The 15,917-nt window shown below is 38.6% G+C and overlaps 2 long non-coding RNA genes across 2 annotated transcripts in view; one reads left to right on the forward strand and one right to left on the reverse strand.

Annotated features, from left to right (window-relative positions):
• Nucleotides 1-1,930: 1,930 nt before the first annotated feature.
• Nucleotides 1,931-2,807, forward strand: LOC123976976. The gene is made up of 3 exons (XR_006826485.1): nucleotides 1,931-1,973; nucleotides 2,389-2,518; nucleotides 2,595-2,807. It is a non-coding gene; the product is annotated as an uncharacterized LOC123976976 (long non-coding RNA).
• The window catches only part of LOC123976977, a 34,070-nt gene continuing 20,694 nt past the window's right edge, over nucleotides 2,542-15,917 (reverse strand). Inside the window, exons 3-4 of the long non-coding RNA XR_006826486.1 lie at nucleotides 2,901-3,179; nucleotides 2,542-2,745 (exon numbers count right to left, since the gene is read on the reverse strand). This is a non-coding gene — a long non-coding RNA (uncharacterized LOC123976977). The remainder of the gene's footprint in view (nucleotides 2,746-2,900; nucleotides 3,180-15,917) is intronic.

Below are 15,917 nucleotides of genomic sequence, written 5' to 3' on the forward strand. Positions count from 1 at the left end.
TAGATATTGGCTCCTATTTGGGTAACTGAGAGATGAGGTAGCTTTAGTGGATTAAGGGAACTAGGAAGATGAACCTGTTAGATTTACTCATGAGTATAAAGAAAATAAGGACAATATATAACGTAAAAGTACGAAAAGTAAGTCAGAGGTGTAGCTGAGAGGGAGTAATGAATAAAGGAATAGGATAAAGTAATATGTATGATCCCAATGGCAGATTGGTTAGTGTGACAGGAATATTGAATACCGGTATTGAGTTTTTTGTCTGACAATACTTTTGACACCAAATAGATTGTGTATTTAAAAATAAGAAAGCCTGCAGCCTCATGTTACACCTTTTTGGACTGTAGAAAATATTTTGAATGACCTTTCACTGTCCATCCAAGTTGCAACTTTTAACTCCTGCATATAAAAACATTTTTTAAACTTTTATTTTTCTTTCTGTCAAATTTCAAATGGTACTGCATATTCAGAATCATTTTATAAAACGAAAATAAAAAAACAATAATAAGGGATACTTTGGGAAACCTTGGTGAAAAGAACCTTTTTTTTGGGTTTGGTCTAGCTACTGACTTACTTTAACATCAGGTTTTTAAATTAGAGTTGGATTTTATCTGACTTGACTTGGTGTGCATGTACATTGTAAATACTGTGGCTGCAGTTGAATAGTGAGGTAATGACAAAAAGAGGAGCCATGGCATGGATACACATGTTAATACTTCCATCAGTCTATTTTTAATGCCTCTTGTCTGGGCCGCAGTCACAGTGGCAGCAGGGTAAGCAGCGCAGCAGGCACCCTTTCCCCTGCAGCCTCCACCTAATACATTATACAAAATGTACAACAAACATGGCAACACTATCCACATACTGACAGCACAGATATATTTTGAGTTGCTCGGGATTGTGCAGAGGTTTGCACTTCTTGGATGAAAGTAAAAAGAAACAAGAATTCTTTGACAAGTTCCTAACAAAAAACTCCTTATGTCTTTCTTTTTTAAAACAAGTTCCTCACACTCGCTCGCCTCGTGGCGTTCACAAGACGATAAAATCTCTCATTTGCGGTGGATCCCGGAGCCCATTATACCTCTTCTGGGCAGAGGTAAACCAAATGAGACACATTCACTGTACATACCCAATCTGTGGAAGAGAAACAGAAAGAAAATGCTGATGTGAAGAATTAAATGAGTCCTATACATAACATCTCTCTGGCCACTAAAGGATCTCTTGTTCTGTGCCAGGAATAATAAGTCCTTTACAATGTGTTGAAGGAAAAGAGCTTGTATGAGGGGTACAGCCTCTTAACCCTTACTTGTAACTCACTGATATGGTCACTTGATGTTTGTTGAAAATCTTCTGGGCCACAGTACTCTCAGGCTAAGTCAGAACTATAAAAGCCACGTTTCTATTGTAACAATCAATGACACCTGCATATCGCCAAAATGGCATGATCCTCGTTTCTCTGCGAAGCATCGAATCTTTGACTATTCGGGATCAGTCCTACTCAACACTAAAGCATAGGTCAAGTAAGTGAGCCAAGCTGTCATGTTGACATTTAAGGTATGTTAATGTAATAGTCAACACATGCATTGAGTAACATGCAAGAAAACAACCAGGAGTTGCTGGAAGCCTTTGAATGGCACACTGAATAACATAAAAAATTCTCCAGTATATAGCCAGCTAACGTTAATTAGTAATAACTAAAAGGCAGCAAAACATCCTTTCATTTTTTGGAACAGCTAAAACAAAAAAGTTTGATGATCAGTTATAGTTGGCTAATGTATGTAAAACTGCCATCAGTCGTTACACAGTTAACTTGCGATTGTTTAAGTATGTCTGTGAAGGTTCTCAGTTATCCAGGTCATAGTTATCCAAGAACTCCGGTTGCCCTTGAGTTTTAGTAGCACCACACCTCTGGCGGTATGAATATGCTTACCTCACGCAAGGCATACACACTGTTTTAGCTGCGATAGCTGCAGGTGAAATTATAGGGCAGACATTGTTTAAATGTTTGCCAGTTTCACTGACTGTGTAATTATTTTTGCAGTCAACAAAGCATTTTGTAAAATATCAGTCAAAAGCTCATTTATAAATATCACTTCAAAAATAATTTGAGTGATGAACATTATCATTCTTTTTTATTTACAAGTTTCCTGTTAATGATCATTTAATTACATCCTGAAATGTAAAGCACCTCATAAAGTCTGTTCCAACATGAGCTCTATAAATTAATCATCCTTGTGACATTTAACAATGCACGTGCGTGCAGGTCCACAATGAACCAGGCGTTCGTGTGACTTTTTAAATCTGATGAAAACGTTTCCATGTCTTTGTGCGGGCACAGTTTTAGTGCATCTTTAATTGATATTATCAATAATGTCACGTTTTCCAAAGGACGACAAAAGTACATCTACATATTAAAGGAAAGAAGCTGACAAGAAAACGGCATGGGCAATTTCGTCATCTCCGGAGTGGAGGGGAGCCAGGATCCTGCAGCAATGAAGCTTGACATTTTAACGCAAAGGTGCGGCCTAAATTATTTTTGGTTAACTCAAAACCATGACAACAATATTCAACATTTCAGACATTTTATTTTTCAGTTACAATGAAGATGCAGGTGAGTCGCTTGACCCGGCCAGCCTAAACATGAGCTCTCCATATGCCTCCGCTGCTTTGGTTGTCCCCCCATGTACCTCAAGTCAGGTATGCCCAGTGGTGGATGAGGACCCGCTCCCAAGCGAGCTGCAAGCACTGCACAGAGAAAAGAATTTAACTTCAAATTAAAGTACTGATACTGCAACACAAATATTACACCCTAGCACTGAAAAAAAAAAACAAGTTAACAAATAAAATGGCCTGATTAAACCACATGTGTGTATTGATTTGTGTTATAATGTGTAGCCTACCCAAAGTGCAGTGTGTCAAAGTGTTGTCTGAAGGCTGCCCCATCACATAAATTGATGTTGCTCGGGGGGGGGCTGGCATCTCCAGCTTCTCCATCGTTGTCATCCTCTGGTGGGGGTGGGATGTTGTGCCTCTTGCAAATATTATGCAGTATTGCACAAGCCATTATGATACGGCACACTCTCCCAGGGGAGTACCGAATTTCCGAGTGTAGAACGTGGAACCTGAGCTTCCACTGGCCAATCCTTCTTTCCACAACATTTCTTGTGATGCGATGTGCCCTGTGAAGAGATACAAAACCTTATTTATATCCTTTTGATAGTACTCTGTCAAACTATAAAACCATTTAGGTTGGGAGCATTGATCTTTATATGAGTGCCATCTATTGCGCCTACTACTCCTGGGAAGCCAGCGATTTGCATGAATTATGTGCTTCTGCTGGATTACGCGGAGTGTTGTTGGGAAGTCGATGAAACGTGTAACAATGTGTGGAGCTGTAAGTGCCATAATTGTTTCCATTACAATTTGGCTTATTGAAGGTTGTGATGGCCCTAAATAATCAGCATTGCATTGCTGCATTTTTCCTGTGGCAAGGAAACGAAGCAGCATCACCACCTTCAATTCAGCTGAAAACGCATTGCTGCGTAAAGTCCGTGGTGAGATGACGTCCCTCACCAAATCGCTGACAAAAATTATGCCTGCTCTTTCCAAACGATAGCATTTGATTAACTGCGCGTTGTCAAACAATTCAAAAACATTCTTTCTCTCCTGGAAGTTTCTCACACGTCTCTGTCTCCTCAGCGCCATCACAAGCCCATATTGGAAACTCCTAACCACTTGAAAGACCTCTCGAGTTGTCTTAAATAACTGGGAGAGTAAGAGTCATTCTTAGCTTTAAGAAAGTTGATAATTTGCTTTTATTCTGAAGTTTAAAACTAGTAAATTTCATGAATTCTCAGCACTTAAGACTAAAATGGTACTTTGAGAAGCTTGATAAATACCTGCACGGAATCCCAGCATGTCCGCATCTGGTCTTTAGTAATTGTCAAGAATTCCATCACATCCCACGGATATGGCCATGTTTTTGCTAAGGGGCGGCTTAAACCTATTTCATTTCTCTTTAAATTCCTGTCAACATTCTTAGGTGGACATTTTTGAAGATTGAGGGTGCCCGGCAGGATATTTGTGATAATGGGAAATGCCTCTGAGGGGACTCCGCCATTTACAGCCAATTTGGGGAGAGGAGGGGCAGATGGGCAGGTATTTGTGTGTGTGTGTGTGTGTGTGTGTGTGTGTGTGTGTGTGTGTGTGTGTAATGAGCGCAGCTGCCCTGGGCCCTGAGCCCAGAGGAGCACACAACACAGAATCAAAATCACTTCATTCGACAAGCACAACTAATGAAGATTTTCATTGCAAAGAAGACATCTGTCATTTGAATTAGTATAAGCATTTTGCTCATTTTGTACACATTTGTAAATTTATGTTGAACAAGCTAAAACTACAACATGACCTACTTGAGCCATTGCTGTGCAATTCAGTTCCACATTGACAAACCTGAAAGATTTTAAAGAAGTTATTATTATGCTTTCTGACTTTATTGTGTTATATATATTTTTTGTGCATGTAATAGGTTTGCAAATGAAAAAGCAAAGTCCAGCCCAAAGGGAGTTACCATCTCCCACAGAAAACACTGCTCTGAACTGCCTGAAAACAGCTTGATTGTAGTCCAGCTTTTACTTACATTAACTATGTCACTATGTAACACTGGTCATAATGCTCGACTAGCAGCTGGTGTTGGCACGCTGTCAAAAACACAATGATCCGCAGCACACAGTGACACCCCCACCGTTGCTACTGAACGTTAGGCAGTCTATGGACATAAAGTTGTTATTAAAAGGTTGTAAAGTTGTTAAAACGTTACATATGAAAGATTAAATTGTTACAAATGAATAACTTACCACTCTGAAACATGCTGTGTTTACAGGCTTGTCAGAACCCGCCCTACTCTGCTTCTAATTGGCTAGTAGTCTTTAAGTAGGTACTGCACATGTGCAACTCCCAACAAAGATCATACACATGTGAGATGCTCCACTCAGGAGTTAAAACAGAGTGTTCAGAAGACAGGGTGAAAAGACTTGTTAGAGCGTTGTACAGTGTGACAGAAATATGACGTTTTTTGAAAATTAAACCATGTAAACCTATTCTGGTACAAAAAAACAAAACAAAATTATGAACCTGAAAATGAGCACAATATGACCACTTTAAGTCCAAGCAAAGTTATAAAATACCCACTACTGATAATTTTGCGATCAAGAACTCAGAGGTCAGATTGAGGAGTATCAGCAGGTGTTGGGAGAGATTCAGCAGGGCAGTCGTTTAAAACAAGGGCTTGAGGTCAGGGACCATAGCCTACTGGTCCACTGTAAACTTTTCAGAAACGAGTACCTAAATGTCACTATAGCTGATCTCAGAGCACAGCTGTCATTAACCTGTATCGATAAGGATATAGCGTCAATGGGATCGGTTCCAAAGATGTATTCAATCCTCTTTGCTACTCAGTATGCAGCAATCATGACCTTAGTTCAGAGAATTCACAAAATTACCATTTGTTATTTAGAAACTGTCTTGTGTTTTAACATGCATGTGATTAAGTAAATGTAAGTTTAAAGTAAAGTGAAAGGGTAAATTATGTGGTGGTAATTAAAATATATCCAGAAGTCTGGAAGAAGTCAATTAACGATGCACTCAGCTCATAAATGATAATATCTTCCTCTCCTACACAATAGCACATTAGCTGCTTTTAAATGTTTTTAATTCTAATAAAAATCAGTATTGGTAATTCTCGCCATGGTTAAATACTGTCTGCTCCCAGCACCTATGGTTGAGGTCTAGTTAAATATAGACAAGTGTAACTTCTTGGTTAAGGTTTAAAGCCTGTGGTTAAAGACTGACGTTAAAAGAAACCTGTTGTTACAAGATGAACACAAACTGGTAAATGGTGTCAAAGTCACATGAATTTCAACACCCTTACTTGTTACCGTGTTACAGGAATTGCTACAGTACATAGAAAATATAGATAATTGTAAGATTGTAAAACAAACAACCAATGCTGTTTTTTTAACAGTCTCAAAACCACCGGCGTGCTCCTTTAAGATCAGCCTTCCAGCTCACTGTTTCTTCTATTTCCCTGAACACCTGTGGAATTGAGTCGTGCTCAGAGTCCTTGTCCTACCTGCTGTATTTACCACCAATGTTGATTTACATGGACATCAGTACTCCACAGCATGCTAATGCTCTCAGCTGAGATTTACACTGATGTCAATACACAATGCTAATGAGGTAGGGTGATTGTTTGCTGACAGCATGTCATGATGGCTCGCAGGAGATTATTTCAGGGGCAATTTATCAGTCTCAATCTTCAAGTGTCCTCTGTAGCTAAACAGGTGAAGCAATACTGTAACACTGCCAGTGTTTAGATTTCAATTCCCTCTGTGGCTCAAAAGATACTTTATTTTTCCTGATGCTCTTTCAAGAATTTGTGGAAATGGGCCAATGAGGCTATAGCATTTTCATTAAACACTCCTTAAACTTTACATCCGAAATGCATGTAAAATTAATTTCTGAAGTTCAGCTAATGGTCCCAATTTGCTACTCCTACTGCTTCTTTTCAATTCAGTTGCATTGGAAGATTGATTTTCCATTTTCCATTTCCCTGCAACAAAGAAAGCTGCTGAAAGCTTTCTGTTCCCTGGTTTTCTCAGAAGGCTTCTCATTACCATATGTAGATGTGTGGTTATATCAAATAGTATCATGGCCATAAAAAGTACATTGAAACAATATTTGGATTAGTTTACACCTTCTGGCATTTTTAAACATTTTAATGAATCTTATTTTGACCACAGGAGCTCTCAAAATAAAAGATGATGACATTTTTGGCCAATTTAGGCAAAGTACACGCTGTATCTGACAGGATGTCAGTCCATGGGATGAGTTTACTCCTTCCTACCCAACTCCCCCGACTCTCATCTGTCGGAGCAGACAGGCAACCCATTTTTCAGGTCTTTGGCATGATTTCGCTTAAAATGGAAACATTACCAATGCATGCTGTAATTTCCACAATAATTTGAACAATACCTTAGTATGCACAGGTGCTTTTCTTCCTACACAGATGTCATCTGTTGTCAGTGCAAAAAGAATGAAATGTCAAACTTAAATTTAAATTCTGCTCTTGTGAGTGCGTACATATAAACTAAAGTGCTGCTGCAGCTAGACATATTGTCCATTTTTGAAAGAGGATAAGACAAGCCCATATTAAGTAGGTATTGTCTTGACAGCAATTTGACATTTGAAAGGAAGAGCATTCTTTTCCCCTTTTTTAACAAGCACACATAGTGTATTCCACCTGTAATAAGGTGACAAGATTTCTGAAATGAAACCGGGGACATTTTTGGTTTGGTGGTCAGTATGTCATTAAAAAATATGTTATTATATAGCTAATTAAAAATGGGGACAATTCGGTTTTATAATCTTTAAAAAATAATTCTTTTGAATGAAATCAAGTCATTTTGAGGCAGAAACTACCTTTCAGTCAATAAGTAGAGGCTGCAATCACTTTCCTTCAAGTTAAATCCTGCTATGGGTTGTATTGGCCATTTAAAGATATTTCAACAGGTAAAAAGGATTGGATTCGTTGGTATACAGCAAGTTAAACAATGTAGAGTCATAAGGATAATTGCAAAAGAAATCATGTCTTTATTTTATATGTAACTCTGTAATTACCACGGACATACAGTAATGTCTGTAAAATCTGATTTCAGGTCTGTTAACACCTTATACAGTCTATGATTAACACACAGTTAAAAACGGGGACATTTCCAGGGACAACTCCAGACGGGGACAGGCCACCAAATCCGGGGACTGTCCACAGAAAACGTGGATGTCTGGTCACCCTAGCCTGTAAAGGTGGAGCTAGCGAGCTAGACTAACTGAAAGTGGAAGCTAGTTAGCCCAGCTTGCTAACATTTAAGCACTAATTCTAACTAGACATTGCATTTCATTTAGCTCTTGCTCAGTCATTGACAGCTTCTGTACAAGGTGGGAGTCTAGATGCCCACTAGACATTACTTTCATTCATGTTATTTAAAACTTGGTGAGTCATTGGCAGCTCCTGTAGACTCCATGATGTTTTCATGCTGCATGAAACAAAGGAGGGAGTCTGGCTAATGCTGGCTGCACACTAGAGAGATAAAGGTCCAGGGCTGGTCAATTGATCCAGTATAGTGTGAGGGGGGGTTACAGAGAATATCACCGACTGGATTGGAGGCACCACAGTTTCAAAACGTAAATATCAGAAAACCGCCACTGCCAATGAGCAGACTGGGAAAGCATCACCAGCATGTTGTGTATTTGCTTGTGCTGTAAAATGTATAAATCATGCACCATCAGCAATGAGCTCATCCACAGTTTTATTCTTCATTTTGTTTTCCTGTGCAAAGCATAGCGCAGACAAGTGCAGCTAGCTGATGACAACAGTCTGCCTTCATGTTTGTTTATGTCTGAAGTCACGTTTGATCATGTGAGTTTCTGTGAGATCTCAAGTCCCCAGAACTGCCACTTTGAAATCATTTAGTATAAATGTCCTGTGTGTGGTCCTGTATCTTGACTGACTTTATGATTAAAATGTTAAAAATAAAAACTTAGAAATAAAACCTAAGAAGTCTTAATTATTTGACAACAAAACTTGTAACTGTGATGTTTCTGAAGCTTGAGTGCCAACACCTTTCCAAACAAGACATCACAGGGCACTTTGCATGCAGTGAGCAGCGAAGATTAATACCTCAAGAAGTGTACCTACACCCAAATAAGCAAGAAACACAAACACATACTATCCTGTGGTGACACTCTAATTCAAGTATCTCACACATCCACTCACACACATTCCTGACTGCTGTCCTGTGGTAAACAAAGCTATCATCTCCCATTAGCATCCTGTTGACCTGTTCATATCTGATATTAATCAGGCAGTGATTATGTGATCAAGTGAAGAGCACTCGCCTGCCAAAATGAAAAAATAAAACAACCTAAAGCTCCTTTGGGTGTTTTCAAGGTTGCTTTTCCAAATGTTATCGGATTCTACATTATCGACCGCGTGTATAATTTTATTTTCACTTTCAGGATCAGACCAAGGTTTGTGGACTGCGCTGGTTTAATAATACCCTTTTACACATTTAAACACGGATGCTTCCCAGTTCAACCACAGTCAAACTGATGGACATGACCCATCAGTGAAAAGACAATAAGTCCATTTAGTCCTGTTCAGAAAAAGTTTATGGTGCTTGTATTTCCATTATCTGACACCTTATACTTCATTACATTTCACGGGGAAATATTGCACCTTTAATCAACTACATTTATCTCACAGTAATATTTACTTATTACTTTCTAGTGAAATTGTAATCCTGGTTGGTTCAGTCCTGATTGATTTGACGAAAACTGTGGTTACTGGTGGAAGGCCTAACAGCCAGTACAGTTTAATACTACAGGTCACAGAATTCTGGGTGCAGCAAAACAAACTATTGTCATTTCAATATAAAAGTCAGGTAATAATTGGCCTTTTACCATCATTCCATGAACAACCGTGACCTGATTGCGATCAGCAGGGCACAGTGAAAGGAGCCGCCTGCAGCTCGTCATCTAACAGCTCACTGTGGCTGCTCCTTCTTGTTCCATTACTTGCTGCATTTTTAACTGATACGCGGTCAAAAAAGTCTTTTTGATTAACGATAGAAATCAGTGCTAATCGCACTTCTTTGCATTTCCTGTAACTATTTTATGATAAAAGTCAACTCGTGTTTCAACTGTTAAATCCTAAATATAGTATTTTTCCCTGGAATGTCACCACCGACACCCAGCTCGTAACACTGCAAGGCCTTTCATAAGTCGGCTATAAGCTCAATTACCAATGTGTCAACTCATTTGGCTATAGATAGTGAACATAACAGAATTTATCTCTAAGATTGTTACTTTAGGATTTTCCATAAGCAAACCACATGTTGTCAAACAAATTCATGTTTGGCTTATGATCCGTTGTCATGTTTCAGATGAGTTTCTAGCAGTTTTGTAGTAAAATATTGAATACTTAACAAAAAAAGTAGAGATTAGTGACTCCATTGAATCATTGGAGTAAACTACCTAATTGTATGTGTAAATGGCTTAAAACTAGCTCCACCTCAAGCAACTGCTATTGTAAAATGCTGCTCTCACATTGGCATATGAACCATCGAATAATGTCATATATGATAAAATATCAATCACAAGTGATATTTTCTGCAAAAGTACTTTTATTTTTGATACTGCAAGTAAATTTTGCTGATGATACTGATCTTACTCAAGCTAAGTTGAGTAAAGGACTCACAGTGGAGTTGGTACATTAATTTAAGCACATCTATAAAGCTCTAACAAGATAAAGACCAATACAGTTATCTAATGACGATTAAAGACAACATTGTACAGTTATAATGAGCTCTAATTTCATGATCAAAAGCAAGTGGCTTTCATCATACAATCAAAATGCTTGCGTACTCGTCAGAGCAATTACACAAATAAACCTTTTCTGAAAAACTATCTGTAATCCAATTTGATTACAGTCATCATTTTTCATTTAATCCCATTAGATGCGATTCACTGCTCACCAACCTGGAGAGTTTTCACTGATTCACAAGCCTCTCGTCTTTCTCAAAACAACTGGAAAGAGATTTATTCGTACCTTAAAAAGGACATTAACTGACTTACTTTTATATATCCAGTGTCAATTAAGAGGGATGGAAGTCTATGATAACTGTAAAATTATTTTTGATAATTTCAAGTTTTACCCCCTTAATATATGAGTAAAACAATGTAAGAACACCTAAATATGTAGTCTCAGGAAAAAGTATGAGAACCCTTATGAATTACCTGGATTTCAGCATAAATTGGTCAGAAAATGTGATCTGATCTTCATCTAATTCACAATTTAAAAAACACAGTCTGCTTAAACTAATACCACACAAACATGATCTGATCATTCAGACCTAATGATCATTCTTGCTTTTATTTCCTCTCGTTTAGATTACTGCAACAGTCTTTTTACTTGTTTGAGCAAGAAGGAGCTTTACCATCTCCAGGCTGTTCAGAACTCATCTGCAATGCTTTTAACTCACATTAACAGAAGAGCGCACATAGCATCACTTCACTGGTTACAAGTCCAATATAGAATTCAATTTAAAATGCTGGTTCTTACTTTTAGAGCCCTGCGCGGTCAAGTTCCTCCCTACATCTCTGAGTTGATACAGCTTCATACTACCTACTCTGCTATTCTGCTTGAATAGAATTTTAGTTAGACGTGGGGTTTTTGTTCTATGTTTTCCATTTTAATTTGTTGTATTGTATTACATTTTATTGTGAAGCAATTTGTGATTTTTATCTGTGAAAGGTGCTATACAAATAAACTTTACTTACTTACAATTATATGTTTTCATGTTTTTATTGAACGTACCGTGTAAATATTCACAATGCAGGGTGGAAAAAGTATGTGAACCCTTAGGCTGAAGACTTCTCCAAAAGCTAATTGGAGTCAGGAGTCAGCCAACCTGGAGTAAAATCAATTGGAGGTGTTGGTTAGAGCTGCTCTGCTCCATAAAAAAAACACACACCAATTTTAATTTTGCTATTCTCATGAAGCATTGCCTGGTGTGAATCATTCCTCGAACAAAATAGCTCTAAGAAGACAAAGATTGTGAAATGTTGAATATTAAGCTGAAAATGGTTACAGAAGTATCTCTAAAAGCCTTAATGTTCATCAATCAGGTTTCCCAAGAGTCCTGGAAAACCTGGAAAACCTGTTTTCTAGTCATGGAACATCTTCCATCTATCTATCCATCCATTGTCAACTGCTTATCCTGTGTACAGGGGGCTGGAGCCAATCCCAGCTTACCCCAGGGGCGAAAGGCGGAGTTCACCCTGGACAGGTCGCCAGTCCATCGCAGGGCTGGAAAATCTTGTGGAAAATTATTTATAACATTATGTTGCGGCAGCGTTGGAAACACCCCAACGTGTTTCTAGTCTTTGCGACCACTCAAAGTGCTTTTACACTACATCGCATTCACTATTGACACAGTGAGCCGAAGTGCTCAAACTGAAACTAGCATTCACACATTCATGCACTTCCACCAGGGGCAATTCAGGGTTCAGTATCTTGCCCAAGGGCACTTCAACATGCAGCCAGGAGGAGCCGGGGGTTAAATCGCCAATCTTTCGATTAACAGGCAACCCGCTCTACCTCCTGAGCCAGTGGCTGTCCTGCAAAGATGACTGCATGACCACAGCACAGAATGCTCAATGAGGCTAGAGTGTCAGCTGAAGAATCACAGAAATCTCTGGAGCATGCTTACATCTCTGTTGACAATTCTATGATACGTCGCTGAACAAGAATGCAGTCTTATGCTATCATCGACGAAAAAATGAATTCCATATTTCATCAAGAACTTTTGCATCAAGAACTTTTGCAAGAAAATGTCAGGCCATCTGTCTGTCAATTGAAGCACAACGGAAGATGGCAGATGCAACAGGACAACAACCCAAAGCACAGAAGTAAATCAACAACAGAATGGCTTCAGCAGATGAAAATACGCGTTCTGGAGTGGCACAGTCAAGAGTCCTGACCTCAGCGCGATTGAGATGCTGTGGCATGACCTCAAGAGAATATTGCTGAACTAAAACAGTTTTGTAAAAAAGGAATAGTTCAAAATTCCTCCTTACCATTGTTCAGGTCTGATCTGCAACTACAGGAAATGTTTGTTTGAGGTTATTGCTGCCAAAGGAAGGTCAACCAGTAGTTATATCCAAGGGTTCACATACTTTATCCACCCTGCACTGTGTTTACACAGTGTGTTTAATAAAAACATGAAACATATATTGTTTGTGTGGTATTAGTTTAAGCAGACTGTTTGTCTATTGTTGTGACTTAGATGAAGATCAGATCACATTTTATGACCAATTTATGCAGAAATCCAGGTAACTTCAAACTTTTTTTTTTCGTTCAATTATCAATTAATTATCTTTTGGAACAACCCTGAATTTGCTATTTCACTGAAAAAGTATTTTTTAGAAAGAGGTACACATTCACACAAAGGCATCTTATAATATATAAGTATATTACATTCCACTCATTTATTTTATTATTACTTTGGGTAAAACGGTAACTACAAATCCCTTAAATCTGCACCTGAAAATATTTCAGGCACCTACCCGCGAATCACGATCCCACTTCCTCAGATAAAAACACATATAGTAACTTGCTGAAATATTAGATCAAAAAGATTTTCACCAGGATTCACATGGTATATTTTCTTATAGTTGCACACATCCTCTACTTGAATTTGGAATAACAAAACAAAAAAATAGATCCCTGAGCTCCCATAGTCTTCTATAATTAATTATTTCCTCGGCCTCTCCCTCGGCTGCAAAAATCCTCCTTTTGCTGCTGCTCCTTTGTGTAATATAGGCTAACTGCAGAGACTCCACACCGGCCCATAGTAGATGTTTTTATGAAGCAAAGTTAAAAACAGGCCCATCCCAAGCCCTGGGCAGGTGCTTTTTTTAATCAATGTGGCACACTTTGTTGTAAGAAAACTCAAGCTGCCAAGAAAAACTACCCCTGGAATTAACACACAGTACATCCTGCTCAAATTTATCCTCTGAGTTGCAGAATATTATTGCCTCACATTAACTTTACATCCCTACCAACAAAAATAGATTCTGGGATTGGGGAATTAGGTTGGCAGATTCTTTTCCAGTTAGGTCACACAGGTAATAAATATTCATGTAGGTATCATGCTGTACGCTCTTACAGTCCTGCAAAATATGTAAACTGAAAGCACTGTCTTTGAAGGGAATAGATTCTGGGCTTCTATTCACTGTTATATTAATACAGTATCAGGCATCTACCAAAATCTTGGATCAGCAAGAACCCTAAAGCCTTTCAGGAACTTCTGTTTCTTTCGTTGTGAATAAGGTTCTTCCTGGGCGTCAGGCAGATTGTTTTCCATAACAGTGCAACGCACATTTTGGAGCTTAAAAGAAATGTATATGTTATTTTAATCTCAAAGTCTGCTAGTATGTTTTGGTTATGAAACAATCTTGAGGCAACAGCAATCCGACCATGTCCTTGAAGGACTCTCAGGGACTCCCAGCAACAATTTACACTGCAAAGATGCTTTGAATAAATCCATGCTTTATTCATGGTATACTTACAAAGAGTTTATTTAATTCTGTATTCGGAATAAAGCATTAAGAGTTGTGCAACGCTTTTTAATGTTGATGAACTTCCACTGAAGCTCACGCGTGTCCGCACATTACTGCATATGCATTAAATTAAAGCTGAGCTCTTAAGATATTTTATTTTCCTTAAATCAATTTAAAATCTGTCAATGCAGTATGTGCATGTGTATTTAAAAAAACAATTTAACTATTTCTAAAAAATAATGTCTGCACCATGAAACCTGCATAAGACCTGTAGTTGCACTAGAATTTCACAAATTAAACTTGATTTCAGAAAATAAAACAAGTTGATTTGCATCAAAACCAAGTAAATTAGGCTACTCTAACTGCACTGGCCCATTGTTTTAACTTCTTTTAAGACAAGAAGGACTCAAATTACAGACAAAAATGACCTGATAATTTCTGTGGCAACTTTAATCAAGGATTTTCTCTTACTCAACTGTTCCAACAATTTAACAATTCAATTCAAATAATGTGTACAGCATATTGTTAGATAGAGTTTCTTGACAAGTACACAAAAGTGCTTATTTGTGGTGTAATGAATATATTAGAGGGTTTCTGCAGTTACAAGCAGACACCAGAGGGTGGCAGCACTGAGCTGCAGAGCCACTTGAAACGGGCTCCATGAGACGTTGTTTCCTGCAGATTAGTGTAAGTTTCTTAACTCTGTGTGTGTGTGTGTGTGTGTGTGTGTGTGTGTGTGTATGTGTGAGAGAGAGAGAAACAGAGAGAGAAAGAGGGGGTGGAGAAACCCCATAACTATAAGATTCTTGAAGAAATAAAAAGTTGCTTTGCCATCACATCCAACTTTCTACCACCTTTTGGTCTACCTTCCTCACACACACACACACACACACACACACACACACACACACACACTTTTGTATCTTTATTCCCCTGTGTGTGATGTCTATACTCTGTTTGGGAAGGTGTACCTAGATTTATGCACCTTCTGCACTTCGATTCATACATATTTCTGCACACTCAAGTATATACATGAATACATAAACATACACTGAAACCCTCCTGCAGATTGGTACCTTACAGGTAATGGTCTGTTCTCATGTGTCACACACAGCACACTGGTGTGAGTGACTTTTTACTGACACGTTCACATCTGTGTATGGTGACAACAAACTGACACCAACGCTCAACCACAATAAACACACCTTCCCCTCTCTGTCAGCCACCTTCCATCTAACAGATGGGATGATGGGATGGGGCCGTTGCCAGATTCAGCTTGCAAGCTAAGTCTGACAGTCTGATAGGTGTCAAAAAGGAGAAATACGGTGTGTAGGGTAGTGAGGAACCAGACAGAATGACAGAGAAGAGGACAGACAGATAATGGGTACAGTAATGTGAGGAAGAGAAGTAACAGGAGAACAAAAAGGGCATTTAAAATAAATCAACTCTGGATTATATGTAGTTTCCTGCCTGCAAGCCATGATTGCTTTCCAGATGCTTCCCATAGAAAAGCTGAGGGAAGTGGATGTGTGAGCTCTTTGTAGGAGGTGGGGAAGTTCACCAGATATGCTTTTATCAAACCAGTTAGTCCTCATCCTTGAAGCGCCTTCTTTTGTACTGTTTAAAAACCCTTCAGATAAATCATAAATGTCTCCTTTGTACAGCTTGCAAGTTTGTTTTTTTACAGAGAATGGTCTCATTGTTGCCCTTCTGGCCTTAGGGGGACAGTCATGAGTCCA

This window comes from Micropterus dolomieu, linkage group LG09, assembly GCF_021292245.1.
Source record: "Micropterus dolomieu isolate WLL.071019.BEF.003 ecotype Adirondacks linkage group LG09, ASM2129224v1, whole genome shotgun sequence".
Taxonomy (NCBI): Eukaryota; Metazoa; Chordata; class Actinopteri; order Centrarchiformes; family Centrarchidae; genus Micropterus; species Micropterus dolomieu.